Source organism: Vanacampus margaritifer, chromosome 1, assembly GCF_051991255.1.
Source record: "Vanacampus margaritifer isolate UIUO_Vmar chromosome 1, RoL_Vmar_1.0, whole genome shotgun sequence".
In the NCBI taxonomy this organism is placed as follows: Eukaryota; Metazoa; Chordata; class Actinopteri; order Syngnathiformes; family Syngnathidae; genus Vanacampus; species Vanacampus margaritifer.
The window spans coordinates 26,755,354-26,770,370 of record NC_135432.1 but is presented as its reverse complement, the minus strand read 5'-3'; the positions used below and the strand labels follow the sequence as shown (position 1 = coordinate 26,770,370).

At 37.5% G+C, this 15,017-nt stretch overlaps 1 protein-coding gene across 2 annotated transcripts in view; it reads left to right on the top strand.

Annotated features, from left to right (window-relative positions):
* The window catches only part of klhdc8b (kelch domain containing 8B), a 96,456-nt gene that overhangs the window by 7,405 nt on the left and 74,034 nt on the right, over positions 1-15,017 (top strand). For both annotated transcript variants that reach the window (XM_077543936.1, XM_077543939.1), the window contains exon 2: positions 14,415-14,847. The gene's annotated coding sequence lies outside the window, so the exon portion shown is untranslated. The remainder of the gene's footprint in view (positions 1-14,414; positions 14,848-15,017) is intronic.

The following is a 15,017-nucleotide window of genomic DNA, read 5'->3' as shown; positions in this document are numbered from 1 at the left end:
ACACTTGTCTACTCCACACTTGGTTGCCACCACACACACTTGACACTATCTGAACCAAATAAGTGTATCTTGGTCTCATCAGACCACAGAACATGGTTCCAGTAATCCATGTCCTTGGTTTAGCTTGTCTTCAGCAAACTGTTTGCGAGCTTTCTTGTGCATACTTTTTAGAAGAGACTTCCTTCATGCAATTTGATGCGCTGTGGACGAAAACACAAAAGTATGACTTGTAGGGAGTGATGTAACAGTGCTGTGAGAAAGTGTTTCCCCTTAAATGTCTCACAAAGACAACCCAAGAAAACACAAAATGCAGTTTCGAAATGAAGATTATATATATATATATATATATATATATATATATATATATATATATATATATATATATATCACAGCACTGTTACATATACTGTGTATATATACTGTATATATATATATATATATATATATATCTATATCTATATCACAGCACTGTTACATATATATATATATATATATATATATATATATATATATATATATATATATATATATATACAGTATATATATATATATAGAAAACAAATCCAAATCATTCTGTTGCTATGTGAAAAGGTTTGTGTCCTCTAATACGTGCTTGAGTGAGGCATCAGGACCACGACTCATAACTTCCTAACAAATCCACATCTGAATGGCTGAAAAAACTAAAACAAAACGAAGGTTAAAAAGGGGCTAAGTCAAAATCTGGTCTTAACTCCAATTTAGATGACAGTTAGTGCTCAAAAAGCCTCCAGTTTGACTGAGATAAAACAATTCTGTGAAGAAAAGTGGTCCACAATTCCTCCACATGATGTGAAAGATTTATGACCACTTACCGCAAAGGTTTCATTTCAGTTATTGCTGCCAAGGATGGCAAACAGTTATTACATCCAGGGGGCAATTACTTTTTCACATGGGGCCAAATCGGTTTGGATTTTCCCCTTTAAATAAATAAAACCATCATTTAGAAACCATTTTATATTTACTTGGTTTGTCTTTGAAAGATGTTAGCACAATTAGCTACATTCAATGTCATGACTTCTTTCTGTGACTGACTGAGGTCAGTATACCAGCGAACCATCGTCCAAATCGTCCCTCTTCCATAAAACAACAGCATTTAATTTTCAAGTGAATGCTCTCTCGCTTTTCAAATTTCCCACAGGACGCGTCTACATTTAAACAACACTCTTAGGTCGGTGCATGCTACTTCTCATTTGCCAACTGTGCTTCAAAGTTCTTGTTCTCCAATCAAACGTCCCCTGACCCTCGAGACTGTAGATGGAGATATTATGCAGGAAATCAAATGTGTTGATGAAAAACATCCATCTTCTGTGTGCATTAAAGGACTCATTGCTGCCGTAAAGTTTTCAAATTAAAGCAGTAAAAAATTGTAGTGTCGGAATTATGTAGCTATGACAGACAGATTTTGGAGAATCTCACCTTTTGCAGCTGTGTATGACGACCGGCTTGCACTTTAAGGCTGTGAGCAATTTAAGGTGGGGGACATAAAATTGTTTGGCTGTATGACACATGCCTGCCACTCGGAATTGTGGGCTTTGTCTCGACTTTGCCAGAGGCACAGCGATGCATCAGTTCACGGCAACCGTGTGCCCGTTGATGGCGTCGTGTGAACGCTGCCACCACAAAATACGCGCTTGAGTTCAGGACAACGTGACGCTGCGATCGGTACTAAAACCTGACAAAATATGGCTGACAAGGATGACTTTGCAAATGAAAAATCAAGTCACAAGGCTGCTGTACATACAGATCTAGCCGATAATTTGACTCACTGCCGAGTATGTTGACATGCAGCCTTCAATCAATCAATCAATGGTTTGCATTGATCTATCAATCTATCGATGTTGAGTTTTGGCCTTAAAACAAACGTGGACAGTTGTTGCTTGGGTTGGGAATAGCATCTTAACACTTTCATACACATTAGACTTCTGTTGTAATGTCTTCTTATGTGGCTGAATTGCTGAGGTTTTTCCAGGTTCATACTGTGCCTCCCCTTTAAAGAGGCAGAGCTTGAGCTTTTTCCCTCCACTTTGCTATGTTGAACTGCCAGGCATCCCATTCTCTCTCCCCCTGTTGGTTATTGTCAGGGTTGGGAGGGTTACAAGTTACAGTTACAAGTTACCTGCTAAAAAATGTAGTTAGTAATGTAATCCAAGTACCATAATATTAAAGTAATGTAACTGGATTACTTTTGGATTACTCCAATATTGAGTATGCTCATGAAGACAAAATAAAAATGAATATCACCACAATATATCTTTTATACAATGTGCCCCTGCTATTTGCGGGTGATTGGGACCCGGGCAGCCTACAAATAGCAAAAATCTTGTAATTGTGTGTAATTAAAAAGCATGTAGGCTATTGATTGATTGATTCATTGAAGGCCATATGCTGTTTTCGAACTCACTGAAACCAACCACACCTCACAGTTTGATAGATAGATAGTCATCCAATGAGGATGTCGGATGACGATGTGTGACATCAACTGCAAAATGAACTTTTATCCCAGTCACAAGTTTAGCCGTGTACATGTTGTGTGTGATGTTTAAATAGTGAATTGGTGGGAGGAAGATTTGTTTGGAAGGTGTAACTCACATTATGGTTGTAGGCTAGCGGGCTAGCTAGCAAGAAGCTACAGCGCTTTCAAACTGTCCGCGAGTGGAGGACACGACTAGTCAGTTTGTTCGTTCCCACCGCAACGGTCCCACTCGCGCTGGTGTGCATACGCTCTCTCTCGCTCTGTCCTTCTCTCTATCTCGCCCTCTTTCGCACTCTCTCATCGTAGAAATCGTAATCCTCAAAGTAATCCCCATTTTTAATAAACATACCTGTAATCTGATTACATGTTTTTTCCTGTATCTGTAATGGAATACAGTTACTTTTTTTTTGCAATCTGATTACATAACGGCGGTACATGTATGCCGTTACTCTCCAATTCTGGTTATTGTTGATCGTTTATGGGAAATATTTAGCTACAGTATTTCTATAGCAATGGTGTCCAAACTCGGTCCTCGAAGGCTGGAGTCCTGCAGGTTTTGGATGTTTCTCTTCTCCAACACACCTGAAGCTCATCAGCAAGCTCTGCATAAGCCTGATAACGATCCTGTTCATTGGAACCGAGGAAACATCCAAAACCTGCAGGACTCCGGCCCTCGAGGACAGAGTTTGAACACCACAGCTCTTTAGTAAATATATGTAAAATACATATAGATAAGATAAAAATAATGCCCATGATCCACAACCATCATTCCCCCATTTCCTCATAGCTCTACATCCATTTTACTTATACCAGCACAGACACACGTTAAGACTGCAAGTGAAAAAAAAAAAAAGTAGGGTCAGATAACCAACCAGTCGGCTGAGACGCCCCGCTGCTGGTTGCCTAGCAGCCATCACATGCTGAGGCTGCGCTGGTAAAGAGGGCACACAGCTTGGACCAGCTGAGTTGAACTTTGTAAAATTGGGTGGTGGCCCTCATTAATGGTATTCTAAAAGATGAAATGTTAGCCTGTGACCTTACTAAACAAGTAATTAGAAGTTTTGAACCATCACAAAACACACTCAAAAGACCTGATATGGCTGCCACCTACCACAACATTTCTGTCCCAGATAATTATCATTCTATTTTGTCACCGATAGTACACCAACAATGAATCACCATCATCAATTCTAAACAGATTTTTAGAATACTATACATGGTCAATAACAAAGTAGCAATATTAAAAGATAAGAACAAAGAATAAGAGTAAAGGTTTTTTTGGGGTGACATTTTTGTTTAGTGGTGTTCCGTAAGTTTATTCTAATGTAATATATATGCCATAATTGCCTTGAGAAAGTTTGGGAAAGCTGACCCATGTACATGTGTATGTATTTAGCAAAGCATTTGCACACTGTATGTGCTGGATGTCAGAAGCTAATGTTGTTAGCTAATGCTAATCTGTGCTAACACGGCAGCCTGCTCTTACCGTTTATAGACATGATAGTGCTTCAATGTACTGTAGTCCTGCCAGTGCTTGAAAACGCCAGATCTTTGCTAGGTCGTGTGGACACACTTGGCGTGGTATCATGTTATTTATGTAAATATAAAATTAAACAGTACACAGCTGGCTCATTGGTTGACAGTCATATTTCAGAAATAAGCAGGTAGCAAAAGATTTATTTGGTAGTTTAGCACTTGATGGGCTGAGAGGCACACCAGAGACCCAATTTTTTACAAGCAATTAAAAAAGTCAATGTTCCATAATATGTCCCCTTTAAAACTCTCCAAGGAGTCTAAATATCCAAGCAAACATCTTCATTACCATCTCCTGTCATTTTTTAAATTACATTGCATTGGTTGCCATGTAGACACTAGACAGTCAACGGTGCCAGCCTAACGTATTTGGCACCACCTTTCATTTTTATTTTCCCCATAACCCTCCGAGACCTTCTGTTTGTTTATTTTTCTTTTCTTTTTCATCATCTATTTTCCCTAGTGCTGTTTCCTCTTTTTAATTTAGTGATGCCTCCCATCTATTTAAGGAATTACGCTGCTAGGAAGCTGCTGAGCCACGTGGGGAGAACGTAGCGGCGTGTCCCCACATGGCCTTTCGTGGCTCATACCGCAGAGTCAGCCATAAAGTAACATAGCAAGATATACTGTGACAGATTGGTTCCTAGTGAGGGCAAGATAAGAAAGACCAAATGTTTACTCTCCAGAAAGAGGTGAATCAAAGGTTGGACTAGGAAGGTTTAAGTGAAACATCTTTTTCATGTAGCTAGCTGTACACACAAAAACCTTATACTGTATAAAACCATCACTGTGAAAAATATGACAAGGTGGTGAACGCCACATGCACCCTGGCCTTAAACAAACAACAATTCTAATTTTGGATTTGTACAATTGTAACTGTCCCTACATTGTAATATTGCAATAAAGCGCCTCATTAATCAATTTTTTTTTACAAATACTTTTTACATAAAAAGATTTTAAAAAATTCTAAATTCCAATACAATAATAAATGTTTACTTTGAATAAATAAATAGATGAATGCACTTAATGGGAACACTTATGCCTGCTTGAGCACAATTTGTTTTTGTGTATTAGTCTGTGCAGAATGGACCAGAATTGACTCACTTGATTTTAAATAGACACGCTCCATTAACACATAATCCTATGATTTCCACGTTTGTTTATCAGTGATAAACCTGACATGACAAGTATTTAAAATATTGTCCAAATCATTTTTGTAATTTGAGGAGACCTGACTGAACTTTCATTAATGAAGGTTTAGAATTAGGTATATATGAGAGGCAAGAAGAGGGCATTTCCATACTTTAAAGGATGAAAGAAAAATCTTGTACGTACAGTATAAGAATTATTGGAGGCTATTGAGCCTATTGAAGAAGCTTGCACACATCTAATAGATGTATCAAATATGGAAATTGTCCTCTATAAAAGATAATAATATTTAGTTTTGAAGTAGTAGATAGGCCTTATAGATAATATATCTAACTGAATAAGGCAATCACATTTCGTTCAACTTTATCCAGTCCCGTTTTATGAGATTTATAGTTTGCCACCTATTCTTTTCTCAGTCATTTTATGAGACTTGAAGCCATAAGTCCTGATTGACTCCTTCAGGAGTAGCATCACTTTTCACAACTCATATTACATATATATTACATTACATAATATTACATTAATCCTGTTTACATAATACATGTGTGTTGTGTCAGTCAAAATATACACAACAATAACTGACAAATCCCAAAATCCAACTGTTGATTTTAGAATTAATGCTAATTATTTACTAATTGACTTGTATAAACAAACACACCACCGTGAAAATCCAATGCGGAAGGGTTTACAAAAACGCATCGTCAAACCATAAAAAGAAAGGAATACTGATCACTAAACCAACTTTTTTTCTTTTTTTTCTTCTTTTCTGATAAACAGATGTCTACTAATGATGTCTACATATCCTGGTCATTATTTTGACATTTTAGTTCATGTTTGTTGAAAGCTTGAATTTGGGGCAAAAACCGTCCGCGTGGCGCCATCTTCAGGTGAAACACAATTTGGTTGTTTGAACTCTCATTGGACGAGAAGTGATTTACGACACTTGCACAATATGATCCCACAATATGATCGCTCTGCCACTCACCGGCTCGGTCCCGTACATGCCTCCTCAAACACCTCCTTAGCGATGTTGTAGTAGCATTTTGCAAACATCTTTGTACCCATTTTTAGGTTTTTTAGCATAGCTTGTCGTAGTATCGAAATTATTTAGATACTATTTTTCACTGCTGCTGTCAATCACAGCCAGACCACGCCCAACCCTCACCCCATTCACAAGCCCAACGGTCCTCCCGGCAACATCTCCTTTGAGTGCCATTTTCAAATATTATTGAGGGGTGGAGCAATAGTCTGCCTTCCTGTTGAGTTACACTTTTGTGTGTGCACCACTTTTTCTCATATTCTTCTCTTTGCCATCTTGCACTGCAATTACCTTCATGATTTATATGAGCTAACTAGTGCTTGTGTAATCAGGCAGCAGTCTGTTAATTATATTGGGAAAATAAATGATCATCATCACAATGAAGAGAATGTGTCCCTCTCCCCAAGTGTACCACATCACGGTTATGCTGCCGACAGGGAACAAACTGCCCTGCCTCAATTTAATTTGATCATGTAGCCAATTACAACAGGCTGTTGCTATGAAACATGTAACGTGATTAGTTACGCACGTTTAAAATTGACATCAAGTTGCAGTCTGATACTGTATTTTCCAAATGATGTATTTGGCTCATGTTTGGTTTTAAGATTGTGCTTCTGTATCTTTCCACTTTTCAGTGGTATTTCAGTGGTTGCCAAGGTCACAGTCACCCGTCAACCTTTGGCAGAAAGTTGGAGAAGGTTCAGTCATAAAGCAGACGGCGTTATGTCCTCCGTCCTTCGCTTCCAGTTGGGCCTGTCATCGTGTTTACCCTGGAAATGATGCAGACTGTGGCGGCACGGGGATCCCTCCTTCTGTTCTAAAATACCTTTTGGGATCATGTGGAGTCATGCCGACATCCGAATATTTCAGACTAGGGGTGTGAATTGCCTAGTAGCTTGCGATTCGATCTGTATCACGATTCGATTTGATACCGATTAATCGTGATACCAATCGATAAGTCAATTATTGAGATTTTTTTTAAACTAAAATTTAGAAAATACTAATCAGTAAACTTGTGCATGTTCACTGTAAGATTTGTATGAAAATGTACTTCAGGTTTATAACTGTGAGCCACTATATTTAACAAACAGGTTAGAATCTGTTTCATGTTTGAACAGCACTGAAATAAAATATTATGGCTTAATGTTCCATTAATATAACATTTTTCCATGCTTAAAGTGTCAAACCTAACCCTAAGTAAGACGTTTTTTAAAAAAAATATTTCCATCAAAAATGGATCTTTAAAAATCAATATTTTGCCGAATCTCTTTTTTTTTAACACCCCTACTTCAGACAGGACACAAATCTCCCAAAGCGCTCCAGTGTGATCAGGATCAGACATGTTGGATTATGAAACACAAGTAAACCAAAGCGTTCCCCTCTAGCCACATACTGTATGTGATGAAAAGTCCTGATAAAAGATGAAATAAGTGCTTCATATCAAATAAGAATCTGTGGTATGATTGATTATATGCAGATCACAGCATCATGAGTAAAAGGGGGAAAAAAAACTAATTTATGCTCTTAAACAGATATCAGTGAGGCCTTTTCTCTATGTGGGTGGAGGTGAATGTGTATGTTTGCATGGCAACCAGACTTGAAGGCTGCTCGCCACATCATTTTGCTGCTCTTTTGCTTTTCACATGATGCGTTGTGTAATGTGATTTGAGAGAAGATACAGTATGTCTTTAAAATTGGACAGAATCAACAGCCAGTCCCTGTCTTGCATTTGAGGAATAGCTGTGCAACCACAAATCTGATTTTGTAGGAATTTCAATTTGTAGGTCAGTAGGAAGGCACCTTCTTTCTGCTCTTGTTAAGTCAAAGATAACCCTATTGAATTTGAATGACAACAATGAGGTAATTATGAGAAGATTTACTTATCGTTCTTTTCCATGGATGTTCTGTGGGGACTGCACACGGTTGTGTACACTGTACAGTAGTTGCCATTACAAAAATTGAACAAAGTCAAGATGTGAAAATTTTTACAACATCTCAAGAGAGTAATGAACTTAATTAAACGATGTTGAAAATTGATGGAAATCTTAGAGGATTTATGGGCGATGAGATCAAATTTTCACTCCGAATGTGGACACGCCACAACTGTCAAGTTTGGGATGGACCTGTCGCGTCGAAAACATCTGTCACAATAAAACTAAAATATTGGCCTCATTGGACCAACCTCTCATTCCAAAGCTCTTCACTTTTTCAGTTTGGAGAAAGTCTGCAGTTTTGAGTAGTGGGAAGTGAAATATAAACACATTTGACCTTTTGTTACACAACACGTCTCAAGAGTGCCACACTTCCTATTTGCAGATGAGATCTGCTGCTCTGAGTCAGCTGCTGACTTGAGGATGTCTGTGTGCCATTTCCTGGCCATCTAGAAGACATATTTCATTCTTTTTACACTTGTGTGACAGTGAAATGGAAAAATCTTAACTGTGATAAGAAGTTAGAGTTTCTTTGGTTTCTTACCAAGTCTGTAAATTCCCCGGTTGAACACTCCTTGTTGAAGCTTCTCCTCCCTTAGAAGATGCATCACAGCCCTTAGAAAGCCAAAGAGAGAATCTCACTCAAGTGAGATCTCATGTGATGTCATGCAAAACAGTGGACTGGTATTTTGGGTGAAATTAAAAAAGTGTTTGCTCCCCCAAATTGTGGCATTTTGAACCAGATGATGTGAGCTTGTTGCATTTTAGCAGATTTTATTTAAATAGTTTCATTAATGGAATTTTCTTATATGTACATTACTTTCACAGCATCTGAAAATTTTATTATTTATTATTTAATTATTTACTGTTGCTCATATTTAGGGTCCAAGCTTTCTGTGTAAAGACCCTCTTTAAGTTGCTTACTTAAATTGCCATTATTTTTTAGATTATTATTATTATTTTCATTATATTTTTATATTTTATTATTTTTATTTTATTATGTATTTATTTGTTTTATATTATTATTATTATATTTATTATTACTTTATTTTTTAGATTAGCCACTTAGAGGAAATGCCTGTGTTGAAAAATAAATAAATTAAATCTTGGTAAAAAGTTACATCTGGTAATCATCTTGTTTGGCAAAATTTTTGGGATGTGTTTGTTTTTTTTAGTCCCCAAAGGCGGTTTAAATTGGCAAAAAGAGATTTGTTTTGAGGCAGGCATCCATTTTGAATCGTTGCTAAATGCTGACTTCATGAGTGAAAAGTTCACAAAAATGTTTAAGGTCACCACCTTCATGTGGTGAAAGTACTGGCAAATTAGCAAGTGTATTTTTTTTTCAATTTGGGCACAGAGGAGTGAAACACTTGTAATGTGAAAGTCAAAAGGTAAAGCAGAGCTACGTTGGGTTTTGTTGGATGCACAAATTAACAATAGCTAACAGCGTTAGCATCTAATAGGCAACACTTACAGTATGTCATTGCTTGGTGAAGTTGTCACGTGGCTATGAGTCTGTTCCACACTGTTCTTCTCGCTAATATAGGGGCCGCCTGTGTGCCCACCCCTTGTGCAGGGTTGAGAGGGATACTTTTAAAATGTAATCCATTACAGTTACAAGTTACCTGCTAAAAAATGTAGTTAGTAATGTAATCCAAGTACCATAATATTAAAGTAATGTAACCGGATTACTTTTGGATTACTCCAATATTGAGTATGCTCATGAAGAAAATCTAAAAATAAATATCACCACAAAATATATTCTATACAATGTGCCCCTGCTATTTGCGGGTGATAGGGACCCGGCCAGCCTACAAATAGCAAAAATCCTTGTGTAAATAAAAAGCATGTAGGCTATTGATTGATTGATTGATTGATTGAAGGCCATATGCTGTTTTGTCACTGAAAGCAACCACACCTCATAGATAGATAGATAGATAGAGTTTAGCTGTGTATATGTTGTGTGTGATGTTTAAATAGTGAATTGGTGGGAGGAAGATTTGCTTGAAAGGTGTAACTCACATTATGGTTGTAGGCTAGCGGGCTAGCTAGCAAGAAACTACAGCGCGTAGCATGCCGCTGGACTCTCAGCTCAAACTTTCGCTCTGAGTAAGTTCCAGTGAATACCGGTCGTCATTTCCTCCTCCCGTCCGTGAAGCTTTTTCAAACTTCCTGCGTGTGGAGGATACGACTAGTCAGTTCGTTCGTTCCCACTTCCCCGACATGTAGCAACGGTCGCTCTCTCTCTCGCTCTGTCTCTCTCTCTCTCTCGCCCTTTTTCGCACTTTCTCTCCTTGTAGAAATTGTAATCCCCATTTTTAATAAGTGTACCTGTAACTTGAATACATGTTTTTTCCTGTAACTGTAATGGAATACAGATTTCATCAACCATGTTTGTGAACTTAACATTTTGTCCTATTGGCCGCTTAGCTTTTAGTCACGGCATTTTTCTCCTTGTATTGATTACTAGGGGGGAAATGCATTGAGACAGTGAGCTCATGGAATTGAATGGGTTAAGTCCAGCAGTAATCTACAAGTAGGCGCACTTCATGCTGAGAACTCCAATAATCATTTTTGCCATCTTTCTTTCGCTTCCTGTTGTGCAGCTATTCAGCCGGAAGCTTTCATTGCCGCTGTTAAATTTAGCCTCGGAAAAGTTCATGGGCACCTCAAAATAGCTCAACCTCTTTTCTAAATCTCTAAGCTTCTTTTTGTGTATATAGGTGTGTGTATTTTTCAGGGGTGCTTGCTTCTTATTCACAAAGACCTCTTTCATGTAAAACTGTGGTTGCCAGAAAAAGGCTACATTGGGGGATCAGAGAGGTGATGCCAGATGGAGCACTCTAAGAATTCATTATCACTCTGAAAATTGTACTATTTTACTTTTTCATGTCACTTGGTATTCTAAATACAGCACGATGTGAAAAATATAAGAGAGTGTTTCGGAAACAAAACCAAAAACAGTGTCAGAATTTAAGAATGTTTTTTTAGTAGTGTTTGCAAAAAAGTTGAATGAATGAATGACATCATGATAAGTGACAAAGAGAAAAAGAGAGATGGCTAAACTTAAGCCCTGTAATATGCTCTACTTACCCTATGGATGGGGAAAACTACTCGTTTGTTGTGGAATAAACAAAAAAATGTATTCAACATGTTAACATTGAAATTTTAAGTAAAATAATTGAACTTTGGGTTTTAGTTTCCAAAGTGGTTCCAGCAGATAATATTCAAGCACCTCGTGGAGTTAAAATGGAACGACCGAAAGAGTTTTCTGCATATGTTTTCTCACATTATTGATGGGCAGCATGGACTCTGATTGAATGTTATTGTGTTCGAATTTCATTCTGCCAGTTTATGGGTGACAACGGTTTTTGAAACTGATGCATTTTAAGAGTAGAAAGGGGTCTTATTTACATAGAGGTGTCGGCATGCATATTCAATATTGAAAGTATTCAAAGTTGGTGATTAATTTTTTTAGGGGAAATACATATTGACTGAAACCGGGTCAGTGGGTCCGGACCAACTTTTTTGAGAATAACCCATCAACAAAACTGCTATGCTCACATTGAATCTGCTTGTTCATAGGGAGGCACAACATCCTGAAATATGTATTTATATATTAATTTGTCCAAAAAAACGTAACTACCTTTGAAAACAACCCCCTAAGTAGTGAGTAGATTGCGATTGCGAGAATTTTTATCGGTTAGTCTATCAGTTTAATATCATTATTAATGGAGACAGACCTCCAATAAATACAACCACATGGGTCGTTTTGAAGTGTGTCAAATTACGACCAAGTGTTATGTATTTTAGTTTAGTGCCCCCTATCGGCCATGTAAATAGCGAAAAAATAGTAAACTGAACCATAACAGGATTTACTGGGAATCGAGGTCACCTGGTTGGAAGACAAGCGTCTATCCAATAGGGGTGGCAATCAATCTTTGAATGTCTAACAATTCGATTCGATTCCGATTTTTGGGCCTGCGATTCGATTCAGAATCGATTTTCGATTCAAAATTATTTGATTGACAATGATTTTTGCTTCAATCTATAGATGTGCAAGGAATTGTAATGATCTACTCCAGCCTGACTCTTTAATGCTAATTAGCGTGCTACTCGCGGCACATTTATCACTCAAAAGAACGGCTCCACACTGCAAAAAAACAACTTTTATTGGAATAACTTGATCGTGACTTTTTCCTTCTACTCTCTAATGTGGCTACAACTTAACAGTGTATTAGACCGCGTGGAACCACACTGCCCCTAAGTGGCCAAATCAGGTACAACATGAACAGCGCTCCAAATAAAGGCACACACAGACAAAGGTAAGACAGTATAAAATAATTTAGATAAAAATGATTTTGGGACATTTAAAATTGATTCTGAATTCTACTAAATGAGAATCGCGATTCTTATGAGAATCGATTTTTTTGGCACACCCCTACTCCAACTGAGCTAAGTGATTTCTTAAAGTGTTGACTACAGGTTTTGTAACGTCAACCTCAGCCTCTTACTAACCTCAACCATTACTGTCCCATGTGAAGACGTAATGTGTACAACCTCACTGAGAACCTAATACTAACCCCAACCATTAGTCCCATCCCAGAAATGATGAATTGATCTTAGTGGCCTGTTAGCTCAGTAAGATAGACGTTCATCTTCCGACCAGACGAACCAGACGGGTCAAACCAATATGATCGGACTTGATGCATTATTTTGTCGAAAATGTTAGAATTTCAAAAAGTACGATGGTTGTGCAAAGTTAACTCAAGCTGAACAGAGCACATTTTGTAGCCATAGCTGTCTTCTTCTTTAAAAGTCAACTCACAGTAGAATTGTTTAATCATCTAACAAGACTGTCAAGAGCTTTTCCCACCACACCTCTGCTAACACTGAATTAGGAGGCATTCTTTAATTCTTGCCACTTCCCCAAAGTCATGCCCACACTACAAAGTTGCTAAGCAGCTACTATGTAGGCACCTCAAGCTTTCTTCACTCATCTGCACTTGCCTCCCCTGCCCTGCGCAATGTTCGGCATTCGACGACTAGAAGATAAACATGCAAATCCCTCATACAAAAGAGACATTAGAACACATCGAAAACAAAAAAATGAAGATTGAATTCCAACTGGTCCCATCATTCATCTTTTCATTTTGAATTGCCGCCATATATACACTTGGATTGAGTGTTTGTTTTTCCGATTTACAGAAGCGTGTTGCATTCACTTGAAAAAAAAAAGTCCTGTTTTTCTGACAAATTTTTGGGGGGAGCTTTGTTTTTTTGTTTTTTTTTTAAAGTATATTTTCCTCCGGATTTTTCCTGTTTTTTTTTGAGTAATTGTTCACTGTTTTATAAAATAATAATTTTTCAGTTTTTCTGAATATTTTTTTCAGTTTTTCTGAATATTTTTTTCAGTTTTTCTGAATATTTTTTTAAAGGGTTTTCCCTCAGAAATTAGAGAACAAACCACAATACAGCATACACATGCATTCCTTTATTAAGAGCCAGTAAGTAAACATGACCATCTTATTGCATATGGAGGTATGCGGGAAAGTGTCCGCTTCCGCTATTAGCGAGTCGGCAACAAGTCACTTGGAGTTCAGAGGTAATTTTTTTTTAAAAAAAACTCAGAAAAACAGAACACCAGCACTGTTTTCGTAATATTTTTTTTTCCAGTTTTTTTTAATGTTTTTTTTTTTAAATCTCTTTTTTGAATAATTTTTGTCTCTATTTTTCTGAGTACTTTTACCTCCTGTTTTTCCCCCAAAAAATTTTCAGCCTGTTTTTTGGAAGATTTTTTTGACAGAAAAAAAAAATCAGTAAAACAGAAAAAAACATAAAATAAAGTAAGCAATACTCAAAAAAACAAAGCTCCCCCCCAAAGTTTGTCAGAAAAACAGGAGTTTTTTTTTTTAAAGTGAATGCAATACGCTTCCTTACCGATGTCACTTTTTCAGTGCAAATACTTTTCATTGGGGAAACAATTTGAATTTTGAAAATATCTCAAGTGGCCCAAATACAAGACACAAACAATGGTTCATTGGTTGCCTTAGTAACCGCATCCACGGGGGCGGGGATTATAAGCAGTGTTAGATGTCTTGAGGTCATTTGTATTTGTGAATTTGGAAATCATTTGCATCCAGTGAAAACACAATCAACATCCTTTCGTGCGACTTCAGATCTCTCACGGGATGTTTTGTCATATTGTTTTCGACAATGTTTTAAATCCTGTTTCTGTGTGTTCTTGCAGGTTGAGCCTCTCGGAGGGACCTTCTCCAAAGCTCTTGCGTGCATCTGCTCTTATGAGTCAGAGGATATTCCTCCAGGATATGGAGATGTTGCCTAATTAAAGCAGGAAAAGCTTCTTTTTTTTGGGACGTCCTTTTAGTGGATCTTGTGAAGTTTTCATTTTAGACTGTGGATCATTTACCCTCCCTGCTTTCTTTTGTAAGATTGCTTGCTGCTTGGGGTTTTTGTGGGATTTATTTGTTAAACCCGAAGACACCCTTCTTGAAGAATATATTCAAGTTGGAATAAGCTTCTAACAGGATACACTGAGGGAAGGACAGAGCGGGAGAAAAGGGGGAAAACTTGTGAAGGGCAGATGGCTTTGCTGCTCACAAACCAACAGCCCAATGAATAAATCATTTATATAGGGGGGAGAAGTGACATCTGGAAGACGGGTGAGTTTCACACCTTTTTTTTTTCTTCTTTTTACCTCCTTGACTCCCTCCTAACATACACTTCCTCTCTTGTATGCAAACATGCATTTGCTTTTGTTTAGTCTATGCTGAACTAGCACATTTTTTGTTAGGTTTCACACAGATTAAATACATTTTGAGGCAAATTCAGA